The sequence below is a fragment of the Drosophila subpulchrella genome, unplaced genomic scaffold (genome assembly GCF_014743375.2).
Source record: "Drosophila subpulchrella strain 33 F10 #4 breed RU33 unplaced genomic scaffold, RU_Dsub_v1.1 Primary Assembly Seq106, whole genome shotgun sequence".
In the NCBI taxonomy this organism is placed as follows: domain Eukaryota; kingdom Metazoa; phylum Arthropoda; class Insecta; order Diptera; family Drosophilidae; genus Drosophila; species Drosophila subpulchrella.
The window spans coordinates 195,706-217,524 of record NW_023665448.1 but is presented as its reverse complement, the minus strand read 5'-3'; the positions used below and the strand labels follow the sequence as shown (position 1 = coordinate 217,524).

The window sequence follows — 21,819 nt, the reverse complement described above, 5'->3', positions numbered from 1 at the left end:
CCTAGTTACAATGAAGCGTTTGAAAAATTAAATACTTTAATAAGTAACGATCCAATTCTCATATATCCAGATTTTGAAAAGAAGTTTGATCTAACTACAGATGCAAGCAATTATGCATTAGGTGCTGTACTATCCCAAGAAGGGAAACCCATTTTTTTGCCAGTAGAACTTTAAATGAACATGGGTTAAATTATGCAGCTATTGAAAAAGAATTATTAGCTATCGTATGGGCGACTAAGTATTTCCGCCCCTATCTCTTTGGATAAGTTTTAAAATATGTTCTGACCATAAACCACTTGTTTGGTTACACAATATAAAGGAACCTAATATGAAATTACAACGTTGGAAAATAAAGCTTAAAGAGTTTGATTATGAAATAAAGTACATTAAAGGAAAAGAGAATCATGTAGCAGATGCTCTATCCAGGATTACAAAAAAGGAATCAAAAGATAACAAAATTGAAGAAGTATTTCAAAATGAAGACGATGTAGACACTACTGCGGCAACAGTGCATAGTGCACAAGAAGATAATGGCGATTGCATACAAATTACCGAACGACCAGTTAACGTTTTTAATCACCAACTTATATTTGAAAAGGGAAATCAAGACACTAACGAACTTACTCACTACTTTAACAAAACTATTAATAAAATTATTTACAGTGACATGACTGAGACTTTGGCGAAAGACATAATTATAAAATTTATATGTGGACACAATTTTGTTATGTACATTAATAATGACGAAGATTTTGCAATTTTTCACATTATTAATAATATAACAATATAACAATAACATTATTAATAAATGTGAAATTTGTAATTTATGCAAAGCAGAGCACAGAAAAGTTGCTCTTCCGTTTGAAAAAACTCCAGAAACAAACAATATTCGTGATAAATATGTTATAGACTATTACTTTATTGACCAACGTAAATTTTTAACATGCATCGACATTCATTCAAAATTCATTTCTATTATTGAAACAAAAACCACAGATTGGATTGAAAGTGAAAAAGCTCTTCTTAAAATCTTTAATATGATAGGTAAACCGAAAACAATTAAAATGGATCAAGATCCTGGCCTAGTATCTAAATCATTACAAAATTGGTTACAAAAGGAAAATATTAACATTGAAATTACAACTAGCAAGAATGGTATAGCCGATATAGAAAGGGTACATAAAACAATCAATGAAAAACTTAGAATTATTAATACACTTACGGACGCTGAAGATAAGTTAATGAACATAGAAAAGGCAACATACGTTTATAATCACGAAATAACCCATGATGCCACAGGTAAAACTCCTGCTGAAATATTTCTTTATGGAATAAAACCAAGCAAAAATATGCAAAAACAAAAAGAACATAAGATAGATAAACTTAATAAAGACCGCGAGGAACATGAAGTAGATCTGGAATACACTAAAGTTGAAAAAGAAATGAAACGTAAAGCTAAATTAGTAAACCCATTCAAAAAGACAGGAGCGTTAGAACAAAAAGACGAAAAGCACTGGCAAGAAACTAATAGGGGTCATAAAGTAGTAAAACACATAAGTAAATTTAAAAAAGCTAAAATACAAAATCTCTCTCCTCATTCCAGGGAAACTGACAGTACTGATTCTGATAATGAAAATGATCATGATAGTGACATGGACGAAAATACCATTGACAACAGCTCAACAAACTAGCATTACACCCATTACTTCGAACAACGGTTATTTACTTCTGAACACAGGGACTATAAAAATACCTCTAAAGTATGAACATCATATGATTAAAATACATCAAACTAAAATATTTGAAACATATCAGGAATTTATAAAATACGAAAACCAATTTAAAAATGTACCGGACATTGCATTAACATTGAAACAATTAAAACATGAAATCAAGGGAATTACTTCGTCATCGAGACAAAAACGGGGATTAATTAACTTTTTAGGGACAGCTCACAAGTATCTATTTGGAACATTAACTGAAGATGATAAAAAAGAGTTGGAAGATAAACTACAAAACTTACAAGAAATGTTAATTGAAAACAAAGAATTTAATGAAATAATTCAAGTAATAAATGAACAATCAAAAGATATAAGCAAACTCGTAAAAGATAAACAAGAAGAAAAAGCTTTGCACATTTTTAGATATTCCTTAAATATATTCCTAGAATACATTGAAGATTTACAAATGAGTTTACAATTAACAAGAGTTGGAATATTTAATCCTAAGATACTAAAACATGAAGAGTTGGAGAACATAAACGAAGAAAAATTACTCTCAATCAAAACTTCAGCTTGGTTAAGCAGTCAAACTAAGGACACTTTTATTCTAGCCCATATACCCACTTCTTTTAAAGAAACACAAAAATATAGAATTATTAAATATCCAGATAATATGGGCCGACAAATTGATATAAATGATAATTATGAATATTTTGTAAATGACGAAACGAAAGTATTTTACTTGGAAAATTCACCAAATTCATTAGCAAATATTTTAGACCAAAAATTTATGATCACTGATCAATGTATCTCTCAAATCCTTACTAATCAATTTGCGAGATGTCAACACACTTTTGTATCAGAAAATGAATCTTTAAAATATATTGAGCCTAACATCATTATTACTTATAATTTAAAAGAGACACAAATTAATCAAGATTGCGAAATGTTTAACAAAACAATTCAGGGTAACAATATAATACAATTAAGTCAATGTACTTTAGAAATAAGAGATATTAAAATTACAACATCAAAGAATATAAAAGAATATAAAATTATATTATCCAGCACTAATATTACTTTATATGAACCAATACGATTGTTAAAACTTAAAAATTCTATTAGCTATCAACAAAAACAAGAATCAATTTATAAGTGGATTGTTTTTACAATATTAATAATTATACTTTTAAGCATTACTACTTACATCATATTTACCTATAGGCGCCTAGCCAACAAAAAAGAAATTTTGTTTAAATTCAACAAGGATGTTGAATCTTCTAAAGGAGGGGCGAGTGACATATACGCAAATACCCTGGATACCAAACCCAACACACAACCTGTATATCCCGAGATACCCATTATTCCAATTGTCAATAACATAAGTCCAGAGCCTACTATCGCAGTTATTCAAATCATTCCGACATAAACATTTAACCCCTCAGACACAAATCTTTCCCACGCCTTCAATCGGCAGCACCAGAATTATAAACACTTCTCACGCCTTTATCGACGACGGTAGACATAAACAATATTCAAACATTTAAACAAAGGGTCCAGCCTGAGAACCCATTCGTCAGCATAAAAGCTTTGGCCAATCCAAATTAATTAAACAAAAGATGCAGCCTAGAAACCGTTTCATCGGGCCACAGATTTGACCAATCAAAATTCTCAATCAAAGTCCACTTTCGCTGCTCGCGTCGCTGTCACCGCTAAAAGCCATAGTTATAAGAATAATGCATTTTGTAAAATCAGTTTAAGATTGGGGATCTAACTCGAAAGAACTTTACCAATAAAACTGCGCTGTATATTAAAATAAAAATCGCTTTTTTTTTAATATATCCCGAAGCAAAAAAAATAATTTGTATATGTCTGCATAACACAACACAAAATGCCACGTAAAAGTGTAAAGGATGTAATGCTGGAATGGATCATAAACAATGCTGTGCTTGATATTGAAATTGTTATTCAATAAGTTTGTTTTATAGAAGACAAATTTTTTTCTTTTGTATTTAAAATTCAAATTTTTTTCATTCCTGTCACTGTCATTACCATAGACTTAAACCCAACTTTTCAGTATATTTTTAGTATTTTAGATAAAATTCCTACCCATTATTAGCCCCCTATTTTTCATACATACATAGGCTGGGGTGTTGTAGAACTGCTTACACTTTTACACTTTCAAAACGTTTGCAACGCAATTGAATACCCCAATTGTTGACACGATAAGAGGAGACAACTACATTTATTTGGAATTTTTTTTCGTGACGTCATATGTGAGATTCGTCGAGTTCGTCACATTGCCCTACTCGTCACAAAAAAATGGGTGCTTAAATTAACATGGGCATGTCCTAGGGTTCATCAGTGATCAAAAACTAGCACGCATTGAGCGTTTTTTTGAGCACCCTTTTGATAGCTCGTTTAAAAAAAAAGCAAAAAAGCACACGTTCAGCACACGTTGAGCGCTCGTTTAAGCAGCAAAAGCGCACATGTTAAGCACCTTTTCATAGGGTAGCAGCAAATATATTTACAGTTATATTTAATTTCTAAATTTTTTTATTTATTTGCATCTTTATTTTAAAATGTTGGCTCGGGGGTCCCCGGTCCTAACGGAGTCGTTGGCACTTCTGCAGCGCCTTTTCGGGAGGCTCCGAGGGTTCCACCAGAGCGATTGCATCTAGTATTAGAAAAATAATTGGTTTAAAAAATAGAGCTAGACGAGAATAAAAACTAGTGACCGAAAGTAATCGGTATTTGTAAATTTTATTTATAATAAAAGAAATGTTATAATAAAAACTAGATTAGTAAGGCGCGGGCGAAATTTGGGTAGACCTTCAGCTTTTTTTGGTTCTGGAACAAGTTCCTCGGATAATATGCTTAAAATGAAACGATTTAAGCTTCCTTATTTAATGGATTTACCATCAGCTTTGCCAAACATCACTTGATCACTTGATTTTTATACCCGTTACTCGTAGAGTAAAAGGGTATACTAGATTCGTCGGTAAGTATGTAACAGGCAGAAGAAAGCGTTTCCGACCCCAATAAGTATATATATTCTTGATCAGGATCACTAGCCGAGTCGATCTAGCCATGTCCGTCTGTCCGTCTGTCCGTATGAACGCTGAGATCTCGGAAACTATAAGAGCTACAATACTGGGATTAGGCATTCAGATTCCTGAGATTTCTGCGCATCGCAAGTTTGTTTCAGCAGAGTGCCACGCCCACTCTAACGCACACAAGCCGCCCAAAATTGTGGCTCATACAGTTTTTATGCTAGAATAAAAATTTGAACTGAAATGTATTGTTCTCATCAACACCTATCGATTGACCCAAAAATATGTTTGCCACGCCCACTTTAACGCCCACAAACTTCAAAAAATCGTAAGTATGAACGTGGATATCTCGGAAACTATCAAAGATATAGAATTGCGCTCTCAGATTTAGATTCCGTAGCCTTGTATGCAGCGCAAGTTTGTTACGCGAATATGCCACGCCCACTCTAACGCCCACAAGCCGCCCAAGATTCGTCGGTAAGTATGTAACAGGCAGAAGTAAGCGTTTTCGACCCCATAAAGTATATATATTGTTGATCAGGATCACTAGCCGAGTCGATCTAGCCATGTCCGTCTGAGATCTCGGAAACTATAAAAGCAACAATACTGGAATTAGGCATGAAGATTCTTGAGATTTCTGCGCAGCGCAAGTTTGTTTCAGCAGAGTGCTACGCCTACTCTAACGCCCACAAACCGCCCAAAACTGTGGCGCCTACAGTTTGGATGCTAGAATAAAAATTTTAACTGAAATGTAGTATTCTCATCAATACCTATCGATTGACCCAAAAAAAAGTTTGTCACGCCTACTTTAACGCCAACAAACCGCCCACAAACTTCACGTGGATATCTCGAAAACTATCAAAGATAGAGAATTGGGATCTGAGATCTCAAGTTTGTTACGCGAATATGCCACGCCCACCCTAACGCCCACAAGCCGCCCAAAACAAGTGGCGCCCACAATTTTCATGCTAGATAAAAAATTTTAACTGAAATGTATTGGTCTCGTCAATACCTATCGATTTATCCAAAAAAAATGTTGCCACGCCCACTCTAACGCCCACAACGCTTAAGTCTGTCTACCGCCGGTAGGTGCGCATTTCAATCTCGCTTTGCTGCTTGCATATCTCCTTTTCCCATTGGTCCCTTTAGCTGAGTAACGGGTATCTGATAGTCGAGGTACTCGACTGTAGCGTTCTTCCTTGTTATATTTTGCAGTTGTACAAAAGAAGAACAGTACAAATTGTGGTTTAATGTTATTAATATTCATTTGTTACGAATTTTAGCAACAAACATAAGTTTTATAAACAAACCCCTCTTATTTTTGGACTCTAGGAAGCCTGCACTCAATAAGATTTTTAAATTCTTTCACAGATTCATTTGTTTATTTATTTATATGCACCATTTGTTATTTTTCACGTCAAAAATTAATATTTTTCACAGCTATTTATTTTCCGCCACGTGCTTTTTTTGGGAATCTTGTATTTTCATTTTTTTTAAATATACATTAACTTGTTTTTACTTTTCCTGTTTAAATAAATATTGGTCTGCGACAGACTTACCTGGGAATCGTATAGGTATCACTTTTTAACCACTGGTTCATTATATTTAACTACGTTAATTGCGGGTAGTTCTAACTCCTTCACATAAGTAAACGCAAGTGAAAAAAAAGAAAAAAGGTGTGTGCCTTCCAGAAAAACAACAAGCAACAACAACAACGGTACCGCTAATCCGTTGTTGTTCTGTTTTTTTTGCATGTCCCGTTTGGTCTATGCACCTTCCATTGCACATAGAAGCAGGGTATTTATAGACATATCCGACTGTGCAAATCGTTATAAAAAATATATTTTTTAAACTTCACATACTAATAAATAATAGAAATTGTTGGGGCGGGGTGGCTTGATCGCTGAAATAGATAAAGTCCCAGGAACGGAGGGTACGCAAAAAACACGGGTGTAGTTTGGGGTTTTTCGCGCGACGGGCATAGATGTTTATTCGTACACTTGGAAATAAGAACTCCTTAAGCCTAACTTAACTCGTGGTAGAATTATACAAGGTAGTCCCGTCGGCTCACGAAGCGGTCGTGTTCGGCTTCAGTGCATGTTCGTTGCTTGACGCGAGAGCACGTCTGCGAACCATTTTCTTGGCAATTTTAACCCTTATGCAAAAATGACCGTCTTGGACAGACGTTTATAGAAAAACTAAAAAAATTGGAGCAACTATTTTTAGTCTTTGTTAATGATGATTTTCAAAAAACCAAAAATGTTAAGCAAATATTATTAAGATCAGCGGAAAATGTAAATATTAATTTAGATATAAAAAAGTTTTATTTTAAGATTAGAATATATTTTAGAATTAAGAACCTCAACAAACGGCTTGCAAGCCAAAAACAAAAACAACGCCTGTTGTTAAATTCTAAATTATTAAAAATTAAACTATAAAAAAAAACCTTCAACTCTTTTTATTACAACACGCAACTTAAAGCCCCACGCACCATCTAAGGGTTAATCCACACACTCAATTATCGATTCGCTCGCACTTACTGGGCGAGTCCCTCTCACTCGCACTCATTGTAGAGACGAGATTTTGCCGACGGGACTACCTTCAGTAATTGTATCATGACTTAACTTAAGCGCTCCAGAGCGGAGCGGAGACTTAGGGGAGAGGTGGAGAGGGAGAGCGGACGGCAGTGCGAGCGTGAGATGTAGACATCTGGATAAAAGTGCTGCTCGACACTGCCTCCTGAAATTAAACGCCCTTTTGACGTAAACAGAAATAAACATACACATTTTGTTAAGGAGTACAAATATTTTAAAACACACACCAAATATTTTAATTGATTAATTATTTAAAAGGCAAGGGTGCACAAAAGTCTTGCTATTTTAATTGCTGGGCCTCCTTGCCTTCACCCGCATTTTTCCAGCTAAGACTTGGCGAGAGAGGGAGAGCCCAAAAGTTGCGCTCATCTCTGCCGGCGTCGCTGGCTGCTCTGCCAACGTCGCAGTCGACTTCATGATGATTGGGCGCCTATGCATGGAGGGTAGGATGCAGGAAGTGAGGTCTCCTAGATAGGGACCGAAATAAACAGACATCCTTTCATTTCATTTATATCCCTGTAAGGGACGCTTGCAGCCGGCGGGCGGTGGTTTATTCTTGGACGTTCATGCACTATGGCCGGTACAAAAAAGTGGCCCTACGACAACAAGCAATGCTTGTTATGCGCGGAGCCCTTTACCGTTTTGGGCAAGTAAACAAAATCGCGGACAAAGAAAAAGACAATATAACAATAGACAATTCAAAATCCTGGTCAAAATACGAATAGACAAGATACATAAAGTAAAACTAACTAGTTACTAGGTAGGATAGTATTATTGATATTAAGTGAGTCCGTAGTAGATATTAGGTGATATAGTCTATAATAATCATTGCAAAGTACTCCAAAAGGTTCATGCATTGCATAATTAGAGATACAGTGATTTAATACTACTAGTGATTAAATACTATAGTTTTTAGTGAATCTATTTGGCACATTAAAATGTAGGCGACCCAGTAACTCGGGACTCCCCACATCACCATGAACAAGATTTCTAATAAACGTAATACCAAGCGTAGTTCTACGGTTAGCTAATGATGGTAAGTTAATTAGAAGTAGTCTACTAGGCTTGTATCCCAGTTAAGTCTTCGTAAGGCAAATATTAAGAAGTTGTTTGCACAGACTCAATCCGGTCTATGCATATCCATGCACCATGTTTGAAATGCATTGAGATCAGATTGTGAAGCTAAACTTTGTGCGGGGTCATTATATTGCAGGCACAACTTAACGTCATCTGCGTACATAAGTACACGTGACTTCGATAAGACTAATGGAAGGTCATTTATAAATAACGTAAACAGGACCGGGACAAGATGACTTCCTTGTGGTACACCGAACGTAACTCGGATTAGGGATGAAAAAGAATTTTTAAAAATGACCCTTTGAGTCTTGTCATTCAAATAACTTACGATCCACCTAAGAAAATCATCTGGAAACCCTATAAGGTCCAATTTCCGGACTAGAATCGGGTGACTTACAAAATAAAACGACTTACTGAAATCAGTCTGACGATTTTTTCTAAAACCACTTATCACAAATGAAGTAAACTCCAAAAGGTTGGTTGTCGTTGACCTACGTTTTATAAATCCGTGTTGACAAGAGGAAATAAGGGACCTACAACTGTGTTGTAAATTGGGCGTAATAATGTTCTCAAAGAGCTTCATTATAGCTGATAGCTTTGAGATACCTCTGTAACTACATGCGTTTAATTTACTCCCTTTTTTATGAAGCGGGATAACAAACGACTCCTTCCATCTGTGTGGCAAATCGGACGTTTCTAAAGACAAATAAAAAAGTTTGTTTCAATGGTCTACACAAAGTTTTAGCGCAATACCTAAGCACACATCCAGGGACTCCGTCAGGACCCGGAGAGTAGACTGGCTTGACCCTTTGCAAATCTAAAAGAAGTGAGCTTTCACTTATAACAGGACGAAAAATAAAGTTTGATTTAGGCGTGTCATATGTGTAAGACTGATCTGGAGGACTTGATGTTGATTAGGTGGCTTGAAAAAACTGTGCAAAAAGATCGGCTATGGCCTGATCAGTGTTTGCGGACGAATTATCAAATATAAGTGATGATGGGTAACTTGAAGATTTACGCTTTGTGTTAACAAAATTATAAAACTGTTTTGGATCCAGAGTAAACTGGATGCAACGAGCCAAATAGTTTTTATAACACTGGGCGTTAAGCACGGTAAAATCAGACCGAGCACTTAAGTATCGGGAAAAGGCAGCGTGTAAACCGGAAGCTCTAAACTTCTTGTAGAGTTTAGACTTTACATTTTTAAGTCGTGCCAGCACTTTGATAAACCACGGAGGTTGGTTTGAAATTTTAGGATAATACGTAGGAACGCATGTATCAAAAACTGCGTTTAATACATTATAAAATATATTAACAGTTATATTAGTACATAAGTACAGATTTGACCAATCCGAGCAAGCTATAAGGCTATTGATGAGTGCAAAGTTTGCTCTACGAAAGCAGGGGATGCGTTTAGCTGACTTTTCAGATAGTTATGAGGTGTTTTTCTTTGATATACATAACATGCTCATATATTCCGCCGTCATCTCATCATCTGTCCGCTATCCAGTTTATTTCAAATAAAATATCAGATAGGGATCAAGTTAATAGTTTTAGGCGACTTTAATATACCTAGGGCGACATGGTCCACCGTCGAAACATCAAATATATTGTTACCTTCAACGCAGCATGATTTTCTTGACGGTCTGCTTGATATTTCATTGTCTCAAGTAAATCACGTCTTAAATTTATTAGGACGATTACTCGATCTATGCTTTGTTTCCAGTCCAGATTGTGTTTGCATAGCTAGAACCTCTGAAATTACTTTACCAGAAGACCCATATCACCCAACGCTAATTTAATATAGTTTATTTATTTTATCGAATGTAATATTATTTTTCGTCACAATTGTTGATATCAGAAATTTTTGTTAAAGGCGCGTTCGCCACTACTTTTTACCTCGTTAAGAGGTGTTTTTGTTTGATATCAGAAGTTTTTTTGCACAAGAGTTTAAGTACCCCAATACCATGTCTAGGAGTCGTCCCCATATGGCTTGGCTATTGAAAAACCAAACACACAGATTCTACCCCTAATCTTAGCTGAACGCCACTGTTCACGTCAAAAGGGCGTTTAATTTCAGGAGGCAGTGTCGAGCGGCAGTTTTATCCAGATGTCTACATCTCGCGCGCTCGCACTGCCGTCCGCTCTCCCTCTCCATCTCTCCCCTAAGTCTCCGCTCTGCTCTGGAGCGCTTAAGTTAAGTTAGGCTTAGGGAGTTCATGTTTCAAAGTGTACTAATAAACACCTACGCTCGTCGCGAAAAAACCCCAAAAGTACTCCCGTGTTTTTTGGGTACCATTCAGTCTTGGGGCTTCAACTATTTCCAGCGATCAAGCCGCATCGCCCCAACATTTTGGTCCAGTCGAAGCCGGATTTCAAAATCTTTGGATTTTCCTCTCCTGGAGTTTTCTTTGATTGTGTCCCAGCAGGCTTGAACCGCTCCAGATAAGTTCCACTTACTATAATTGCCGGTCATACGCCAGTTTTTCGAACCCTATTTCGACTAACTTTCTGTATGATATATTGTCTAAATCCAAAAGTGATTAATCCGACGCAACGGCATTTAATATATGTATTTCGATTCCGTTACTTGTGCCCGACAATATTCCAGTTTCCTTTGCCCACAATTGTACACTTGAAACAAGGAAGAACGCTATAGTCGAGTACCTCGACTATCAGATACCCGTTACTCAGCTAAAGGGACCAAAGGAAAATGGAGATATGCAAGCAGCAAATGCGCCACCTACCGGCGGTAGACAGATTTAAGCGTTGTGGGCATTAGAGTGGGCGTGGCAAAGTTTTTTTTTAAATCAATCGATAGGTATTGACGAGACCAATACATTTCAGTTTAAATTTTTTATCTACCATGAAAATTGTGGGCGCCACAGACTTGGGCGGTTTGTGGGCGTTGGAGTGGGCGTGGCATATTCGCGTAATAAGCTTGCGCTGCGCTCAAGCCTACGGAATCTAAATCTTAAAACTCGTTTCTCTATCTTTGATATTTTCCGAGATATCCGCGTTCATATTTACGATTTTTTGAAGTTTGTGGGCGGTTTGTGGGCGTTAAAGTGGGCGTGGCAAACTTTTTTTTAGGTCAGTCGGTAGGTATTGATGAGAACAATACATTTCAGTTAAAATTTTTGTTCTAGGATCAAAACTGTAGGAGCCACAGTTTTGGGCGGTTTGTGGGCGTTAGAGTGGGCGTGGCACTCTTTTGAAACAAACTTGCGCTGCGCAGGAATCTCAGCAATCTGAATGCCTAATCCCAGTATTGTAGCTCTTATAGTTTCCAAGATCTCAGCGTTCATACGGACAGACGGACAGACGGACAGACGGACAGACGGACAGACGGACAGACGGACAGACGGACAGACGGACAGACGGACAGACGGACATGGCTAGATCGACTCGGCTAGTGATCCTGATCAAGAATATATATACTTTATGGGGTCGGAAACGCTTCCTTCTGCCTGTTACATACTTTCCGACGAATCTAGTATACCCTTTTACTCTACGAGTAACGGGTATAACAATTCCAGAAGATATTTCAGTGCTACTATTCAACAAAAATATTTCTCAAATATATTTTCAATTCCAATTGTGTGTAAAATATAACTCAGCCACAGTAAAAAATTCCCGATCATAAAGATTGTCCTTAAGATTTGCACTCTTTATTTTATACTGTGTTCCAGCTGCATGTGTATATTTACAAAAACAATCTAATACAGTCCACTCGAACTACTTTTTTCTAATACAGTCCACTCCAACTACTTTTCTCGACCTACAAATACGGCTAAACTATTTCTAAAATTAAAAACAAAGTGACAATATCCACAAATTTACTCCAGCAAATCGTTTGCAATTTAGTTGTGCAGGTGACAAACAAACGCACCGACATACAAACAGAAGCGAAGTCTTTCCAATTCCCGCAACGTTATTCCGCTATTCGCACCCCACATATGTACATATGTACAGTGTGCATACATACGTATATCGCCAGTGCACAGTGGGTCAAGAGCTCACAAAAAGTGTTCCTTTCAAACAAACAATATTAAAGTCCGTAATTCCTTACATAAGTCCGACCATCCGATATAATAAATATTTATTGCCTATCCGACAGTGTGACCGTATATATTTACAATCTTAATTGGTTCCTAAATTCCAATTTGATTCCAATCCGTTTCCTTACATCTGAATTAAAATTCTAAATTATTTAACGTCATGGCAACATCAGTAAAATCAGCTTTAACCCGATTTATGGCCACAGCTGACTGTCTAATCCACTTTGAGGCCACTGTGAACGCTCCAGGTGCTCCTACACCAACGTTATCCGCCTGTAACATCCGTCGCGATCACCTCAATTCCTTGTGGCAAACGGTAAAGGCAGCATACGACATATGCTCCGACAGCATTATATCTGCAGGCGAGAGCGCAGCAGACACAAAATCCATACTAAAGTCCACGTATTACCAAACGTACTCCACTTACGAAATATTTGCCGCGCAGCTGATGGAACAAATCCAAAAAGGCTGCTCCCAAATACCTCAAGCTCCAGTAACTCCGTCCCGAAATTCCACGTCTTATGGCTGTCGGCTCCCTCCTATCGACACAGAGGTTTTCTCTGGCGACTATCTTCGCTGGCCGACTTTCCGGGACCTTTTCACGGCAATATACATAGACAATCCGAGTCTAACGCCCGTTGAAAAATTATTCCACTTAAATTCAAAAACAAGTGGCGAAGCTCATTCCATAGTTTCAAGATCCCCTCTCACCAATGATGGCTTTCGCTCAGCCTGGAATAACCTAACTGAGCGTTTCGAAAATAAGCGATTGCAAGTGAACAGTCACCTGAAAACACTTTTCAATGTGCAATCCATAGCACAGGAGTCGGGAGCAGCCTTAAAGGAACTTCAACGCACTTTTCAAGGTTGCTTAACTTCCTTAAAATTTTCCGGTGTTAATATTGAGAATTGGGACCCTATCCTGGTTTATATGTGCTCGACAAAACTACCAAAGCTCACTCTCTCATTATGGGAGCAATCCATCCAAAATAAAGCCGAAATTCCTACGTGGCTTGCGCTTGATTCATATTTGACAGAGCGCCATCGAACTCTTGAGGCCGTCGATGGCTTCCGATCTGCCAATTTCCACCACGTCCAGTCGAAAGACACAAATCGAGTGGCAGAATTTCCAAAAATAAATTCCTTCAACACAAGGTTAGTTCCGATACCCAAGGGCTGCGATCTGTGTTCCAAGAAGAACCACCCCGTGCGTATATGTCCACGCTTCCTACAGATGACGGTAGACGATCGCCTAGCCTATATTCAAAGGAAGCAGTTGTGCTCCAATTGCTTTGCAAGTAGCCATCAATTCCGGGATTGCACAAGCGCTCACAACTGTCTCACTTGCCAAGATCGGCATCACACATTGCTGCATCGAAACAGCGGCCCTACTACTCCGACGATTCCATCCGACCCTCCAAGGCCAGTAACCGCCTCAGTTCCACACATCATTTCGTCCTATTCAGCGCAAGTTTCCGTACAAAAAGTCCCTCCTAAGAATACTCCATCCGAGTATTGGGTTCCATACCCATCCTTGGATGGCAGACGTACTCGAGGTATTAAATCCTACCAATGCCGAGTCTGCCAAAAGATCCATCCTCTACGGAAGTGCCACCACTTTCTACGGCTAAGCCCCCAGAATCGGCTCCAGGAAGTACATATCCAGAAGTACTGCTCCAATTGCTTGGCTCACAATCATACCAAGGACTCCTGCCGTAGTGGTCATCACTGCCACAAGTGTGAAAAGGACCACCACACTCTCCTACATACGGACGACCGATCTACACTTCCAACGTGTTCCTGAGCCTACTATCCTGAGGTTCTTGCTACGGGTGTCCTCGCAAGGGGGGGGAGAATGTTCACGTCAAAAGGGCGTTTAATTTCAGGAGGCAGTGTCGAGCGGCAGTTTTATCCAGATGTCTACATCTCGCGCGCTCGCACTGCCGTCCGCTCTCCCTCTCCATCTCTCCCCTAAGTCTCCGCTCTGCTCTGGAGCGCTTAAGTTAAGTTAGGCTTAGGGAGTTCATGTTTCAAAGTGTACTAATAAACACCTACGCTCGTCGCGAAAAAACCCCAAAAGTACTCCCGTGTTTTTTGGGTACCATTCAGTCTTGGGGCTTCAACTATTTCCAGCGATCAAGCCGCACCGCCCCAACAGCCACCTTAAGCCATAACAGATTTTCCGTTTGAAAAAATCTAATAAGAATATTTTTCATCAAATTGGTTTTTATACCCGTTACTCGTAGAGTAAAAGGGTATACTAGATTCGTCGGAAAGTATGTAACAGGCAGAAGGAAGCGTTTTCGACCCCATAAAGTATATATATTCTTGATCAGGATCACTAGCCGAGTCGATCTAGCCATGTCCGTCTGTCCGTCTGTCCGTCTGTCCGGATGAACGCTGAGATCTTGGAACCTATGAGAGCTACGCTATTGAGATTTGGCGTGCAGATTCCTGAGCTTCTTACGCAGCGCAAGTTTGTTTCAGTAGAGTGCCACGCCCACTTTTACGCCCACAAACCGCCCAAAACTGTGGCTCCTACAGTTTTGATGCTAGAATAAAAATTTTAACTGAAATGTATTGTTCTCATCAATACCTATCAATTGACCCAAAAAAAAGTTTGCCACGCCCACTTTTACGCCCACAAGCCGCCCCCAAACTTCAAAAAATCGTAAATATGAACGTGGATATCTCGGAAACTATAAAAGATAGAGAATCGGGATCTCAGACTTAGATTCCGTAGCTTTGTACGCAGCGCAATTTTGTCACGCGAATATGCCACGCCCACTATAACGCCTACAAACCGCCCAAGCCTGTGGCGCCCACAATTTTCATGCTAGATAAAAATTTTTAACTGAAATGAATTGGTCTCGTCAATACCTATCGATTGATACAAAAAAAATTTGCCACGCCTACCCTAACGCCCACAACGCTTAAATCTGTCTTCCGCCGGTAGGTGGCGCATTTAAATCTCGCTTTGCTGCTTGCATATCTCCATTTCCCTTTGGTCCTTTAAGCTGAGTAACGGGTATCTGATAGTCGAGGTACTCGACTATAGCGTTCTCCCTTGTTTTACTTGTTTATTCCAATAAGTATGAAATATTTCGTATACGGAGCTGAAACGAGTTGCACTTTTTATCGCTTAATATCTTCCAAACGGTAATTTTTAGGGCAAAAAGTGTTATATATTAAAAGTTGAGGAATCTCAAGGGCTATATGATTTGAAATTTAAAAAGAAATCGCTTAACTCAATTATGAGAAAATAGTCAAAAACTGCTTTTAAAAAATAACTTTTTGTCATAACTCTAAATCTATTATACTCAGACAATTTTACTATATGAAGAGTATTTAGAAAATTAAACTATCTTTTCAGAGATATATAGCCCGTTTCTGTAACATTAGTTGTTTAAATACTAAAAGCACCTTAAATCTGTTTTTTTTTCCGCTAAACTAGCGGGTTTTTCCAAAAGTCGTAGGACAAACGTTTTCTATTTCAAGCTACTTTATACACCCATAGGGTTTCCAAAGCCCTAAAACTAAGTTGGGATGCATACAAACCCACAAAGAAGAAAATCTTGTTTTTTGAATTACTTTTGAACGGGACATCGCATTTCTTAGTAAGAATAAAACTAGCTAAACACCCGGGGGCGTTTATCTCCACCGTATCCAGCAGCTCCAATTTTCTTAATTTTTGCATTTACACTATCACCGCTTTTTCTCCCAAACAAATCTAAATTTCGAATATCTTGGTATGCAATCTTCTTATATTTTGCGATACCTTTCGATTGGTGTATCACTCGATACGATCGGACCATAATGGCAGATTTTCAATTCTGCGGCTATATATAGTAGTTGTCTTCGCACGCTCTCTTGCGCGCTTCGCCACTACGTGTACTGCCGTCCACAGTGATAGAAATACCCGGAAGGGATAGTTTTATACACAGAAATTCATTGTCTTACATTTCATCGGACGTTATTACATCAGACGTTAATTCTAAGTCAACTGCAATTAAAACTCCACCTCCACGTCAGGACGGACGATCAAGCCTGTAAGTTGTGTACTTACTTGGAAAAACTTCGGAACAAAGAATTTCCGGTTTTAACCAGGTTTCTGTATACACAATAACATGGGAAGACAAGGAAAAACTATCAGTATACAATTTGGTCAACTTACTTTGCAAGCCTCTTGTATTCTGATAAGAAAGCTGAAGAAAAGAATCTAGTTTTTGAGATAGATGAGGATGTAGATGTGGATGGCTCTTTAAAGGGATTTCCAACTTCCTTTGAACGAATTTTCTTTTTTTTAGCATCGTACTCTTTAACAAAAATGCCTACAGGCTAAAAATTGGCTGAGCACATAGTTGCAAAATGAGCACAGGGAACACCGATCTTAAATGATGATACTTCCCTAGCATATGGAAAGTTAAATCGTTCAACCTTTAGATCATCAATCTGAACTTTGTTACGGATATAGGCCGTAATGTCCAGGGATGAAAGGTCAGGACTCAGCCGAGAAACAAAAATTTGTTTCCGCTGCGGTGACTGTTTTAGGTACCACGCATGTGACAGATTTAGGTACTTCGGCATTTATGGCTGCACTACCAGTTTCAGTCGGTACTCCGGACGTTAAGTTAGCATGCGGCGTTGGAATTATTATTGTATTATTTATAACAGATTTTTCGGGCGTCTCATGCGGTAAAATCTTGCGTCCTTTGCATTCGGAAACCAAATCTTTTTTAGCTTTCGACCTCAGTACCATTTGTGCGGCAGCTGAGATCGACTGCTGTGCTGCAGACCCCGGATCGCCAGAGAGAGTTACACTAGCTGCAACCGTGGGTTGTCTATCGACCGCGATCTTTTTACGCTTAGGAGAATCGGACTCAGATAGCATACGGCTAGTGAGCTGCGACTCAAGCGCCACAAGCGCCGTATTTCTACGGCTGTTCCGGACTAATTCCGTAACAGTGCTTTTTTTAAGCCGCCTTATAAAGAGTGCCTGGGTTTCATAAGCAATGCATTCATCACAATAGTAGCCCAAGCCACTTCTCATGTCGATTGCATCGCGTACTAGGCCCGAATAGCCAAGGCATTTTGCATGCTCTGTTGTCCAGCCGAAATCAACGACTTGCATTTCTTTAAATTGCAGACAGCCATTATCGCAATATTCCGAACCACAGTGCAACGGGAATATAGCTACGCAAGTAAAAGAGAGAGTTAGAGAGTGGGAGACAGTGAGCGGGAGTGAGTAAGCTGGGGGAGCGTAAGTTTTTGATGTTCCAAAAACAAAGTTACATGCGGGAGAGCGGGTAACTACCGTTTAGACTCTTACCGCTCCAAACAGCGTTTGGAAGAAAAGAAGAAGGCAATTAGAAAAAAACAATAACAACAAACACTGCACAGAGATTAGACGTGCAAACTAATTTTGTTAATTTAAACACAAAACATTCACTATACACTCGCGAAGCGAACGGATGTTGTTAGGGACATAAAAAACTATATATGTTAAAAAATGTGGTCAATAAATTGTGAAACCATGAATAGGAAGTAGACTTATCAGTGGGAAGGGGATGGAGTCATGTATACGATCCTGGGATATATTGCGGTGCCCAGTCTAAGGGGCAGTCGGCGACTGGGAGGGAGCGCTGAGGCGTCAAGTTTATCCATCGAAGCCCACAACATGACCGACGGGGTTTTTGGACCTGGAAGATAAATTTTGTGTTGGTCTTTCAGCTGTTCACATTTCTTCAATGTTTTGGCTACACAGAGAAAAAAAAATACCAAAACTGGTCATCAATCGGGTATTTTTTCATATCAATTTTGATCCCTTATGTTGCCATATCATATTCATATTTTCGAACATATGACATTGATATTTTCATACATGTCAATTTGGTATTTTTCATACCAGATTGATATGAGCACATATCAAAGTTGTGACCAAATTGTGGTATTTTGTAATATCCAACTGATATGCTTTCATATCAAACTGATATGCTTTCATTTCAAACTGATTTACTTTCATATCAGATTGATATGTTTGTAATATCAATATTAATCACTTTTGTTTTTACTTTTTTGAATCTTATAAACAAATAAATATTGAAAACCCATAAGATCGCTGTAAATATTTATTTTTTATATATTTCGGATCAATTATAAAAATTATTCCAGGACTTAGCAATAAATGACCGATCACTCTGTACTCGGATGCCTCCTGTAGCTTTGCATCAGCGCCAGGAAGTCCTTCTTCTGTCCTCGATAGAAGCTTTCCAGCGAAGTGGTGAACGCCAACTTGCCCAGTTCAGCATCTTGGCCAGCCATTTGACTTTGTGTAGTGCAGTATGTGTTGTCATCCGCCGAAGCGCACGTTAAAGTGTCCAAGAGATAAATATTTTAGAATTAGACAAACATCAAGTACAATTGAAAATGAGATACTTAACTTACCATTTGCAAAAATAAAGAAACAACATATGTAAATGTTTCACTTTGTACACTTTCACTTTTCGTCGAATGTTAGAGTGGCCGCGGCAATTCTGTCAAAAAACATCTTTTGTACCATACTTAATACCATAAATACACAAAAAATACGAAAGCACAGTCATACTTTTTTTTCGAAGACTTTTCGATGTTACGATTGATATGAAAAACATATCAAATTAATACGAATGTATATTAATATGATGCAAAATCATATCAATTAGAAATGTTGATATGAATTCGTATCATGCTGATATGAATTCGTATTATTTTGATATGTAAAAGGTGATATGTGAAAATTGAGGAGACAATATCAATCGGGTATTGTTCCGTTTTTTTCTCTGTGTAGCTGCAAGACCGTAGTTGCAGAGAATAGTGTTGTGAAACACAAACTTCAGTTTGATTATTGTTTTGTGTGTGTAGGCAGGGTTGCAGTACCTACACCCCAAGTGCTCTGAGCTAGCCGACCCTGCCCATTTCGCGGACACACTTAGTTCCACTTTGGGACGTAACAATAGTGGGGCATAATTTATCAAATATGAATGGCAACACACCCAAGGTTCCAATAGAATTTTCTCTTTTCCGAAGTCCTGTTTAAAGTCCCCATTGGACCGGTAGGTAAGCAGTGAGAAGATTTGTGGAAAGAGGTGAAGTAAAAATTGGACTTATACAAAATTAGGTACTGCGGCTCCTGCTCGACGACATCAGACAGTCCAAATAGACTGGAAGAATCGCGATCGAGAGTAAGGAACAACAGTCGGGGCGTAGAAAGATCTCTTCTCTTCAAGCGCGTCGCCAATACAATCCTAATCCGGAGTCCTGAGGCTCTTAGGAAAAAGAGTTTTTGTAGCTTCCGGATGATTACTCGATGTCCTTGACTGTCGAACGGCGGTTGAGATGCATCAAGTGATCAATGATGGCTGGTGAAGAAACGTGGACTTTTGGCTAAATAAAATGACACTTTTGACACCCAAACTTTGACTGACTCGGACTTGGAAAGAGTCGACTTTGTCATTTTTTTTTTTGTTACACGTTTTGAACTCCAGGACAGCCCCATAGGTAAATAGAGCTGTAGATCGGTTCACCCGGTAGGATGGGATAGTTTATTATTTCTTGCCCCGTCTGTTTCCTGAAATAAAAAGTCTTAGTTAATAGAGAATTTTAAAGAAATATATAATCAAATCAAAATGGATAAGAAAGGAAAAAATATAATAATATAATACTTGTCCTCCACTGCAATCAATGCCGTTCCAAACTCTAAACAGGGTGGGAAACCCAAAAGGACTGGAGCTCGGCGACAACTCCACACCAACACCGAACTTTTCAAACATACAGCTAGATCCTATCCAAGATCAGTATAGCCCCGAGGGCGCCGAGGCATTCGACCATGGCCAGGGTAATGACGTGATGAACTTTGTTGTAGATTCCCAGAACCAGTTTCGGGGTGAAATGAAGCGGTTTATCAGGGATAAGATTGATAAAAATATCAAAGTTGTTGAGGCAGGTCGAAAGAAAGACATATCTCTCGGCGGTATAGAAACATCGACTAGAGCTTAGGGACTCCCTGCTGGAGGTAATTTTGGAAGTCGTCAACCTGGGAATCAGCCGACAGTACAAAACGGATTCAGTCTGGACAACGTCAGCAAATCGGTCTGTCGAGCTACCAAAAGAATCTCCAACAGGAAAAGATGAAATTCCGTTCGGATTCCTTTTCTAGTTGAGATCATCATCCAAGAGGCACGAAATGCCGTCAAGGGGCTGTTCGACGGAATCCTGATGGTTACGGGTATTCTCAACGAGGACACTGTCCCGGTGCACAAATGGGGGATACAGCTCTCTGGAAATTCTGACGGGATGACCGCTGAAGAAATTATATTACGAGTCGAGCACCTATGGCAGCATTATAGGACGCTTTGAGCGGATATTATCCTGAACTTTCATTGTCCGGTCTGTCGACGGTACCAACAACATAGCGAATTGGGTGGATTTGCGGACAGCTATCGAGCGTTGGTATAGTGACACTAGATGTGACTATGAGAGGATTCAGGACTTAAGCGATCGAAGGCAGATGCAGATGGATTTTTTTTCCACGCGATGCGAAGGCTGAGGGCCTCTGTGCGATTTTCAATTACGGAAGAATGGATGATGAAGACGGTCAAGCTCAATCTGTGCGTGCCCTTAAAGCAGTATGTGTTCCCGATCAGGGCATACACCTTGGAGCATCTCAGCGACGACTGTCGAGACCCTGAAACAGCGTTCGCTAGGGAAGTGCGATGAGCCAGGCAGCTACCACGAGCGATACCACCCAGGGGACAGGAATTTCGAGAACAAAGGGTAGACGAAGTCAAGTGCAGCAGTATTCTAAATCATAATACCAGCCAGCGCACACTGAGCCGCCAGTCCGACTTTTATCCAAAAATACGTTTTTTTTTCAGAAAATTAATTTTATTAAAATTTAAAATTATTTTTATAATACATGAAACTAATTTAGGTTAGGTATGCCAAGGTTTCAGGTATTTCGGGCGAGTAGTTTTCTTTTGCATATTTTTAAAGTTGACATTTCATCAAATATTGAAGGAAACGAAATAAAATCTAGAAGTCAAAGATGGTAATATAGCTGTTCGACATCTTCGCGAAACTTTTAGATGCCATTTTTTTAAACAAGTAAAAAAGTTTGTCTCTTACGTTTTCCACAATTTCATGAAATCGTTGTTTTTTATCGCTTATTATAGCAAATGGGGGCTTTGCTTTTCGAGTGCCATCCCCAAATCCCAAAACTACGGAAGAGGCAAGAAAAACTAGGATTCCGGATAAGGCGGGAAGGGTGTGCAAGCGC

General features: G+C 38.8%; 1 long non-coding RNA gene across 1 annotated transcript; it reads right to left on the bottom strand.

The window, feature by feature from the left end:
- Nucleotides 1-18,616: 18,616 nt before the first annotated feature.
- Nucleotides 18,617-19,068, bottom strand: LOC119558510. The gene is made up of 2 exons (XR_005220224.1): nt 18,951-19,068; nt 18,617-18,831 (listed from the first exon to the last, which is right to left on the bottom strand). It is a non-coding gene; the product is annotated as an uncharacterized LOC119558510 (long non-coding RNA).
- Between the last annotated feature and the right edge of the window lie 2,751 nt (nt 19,069-21,819).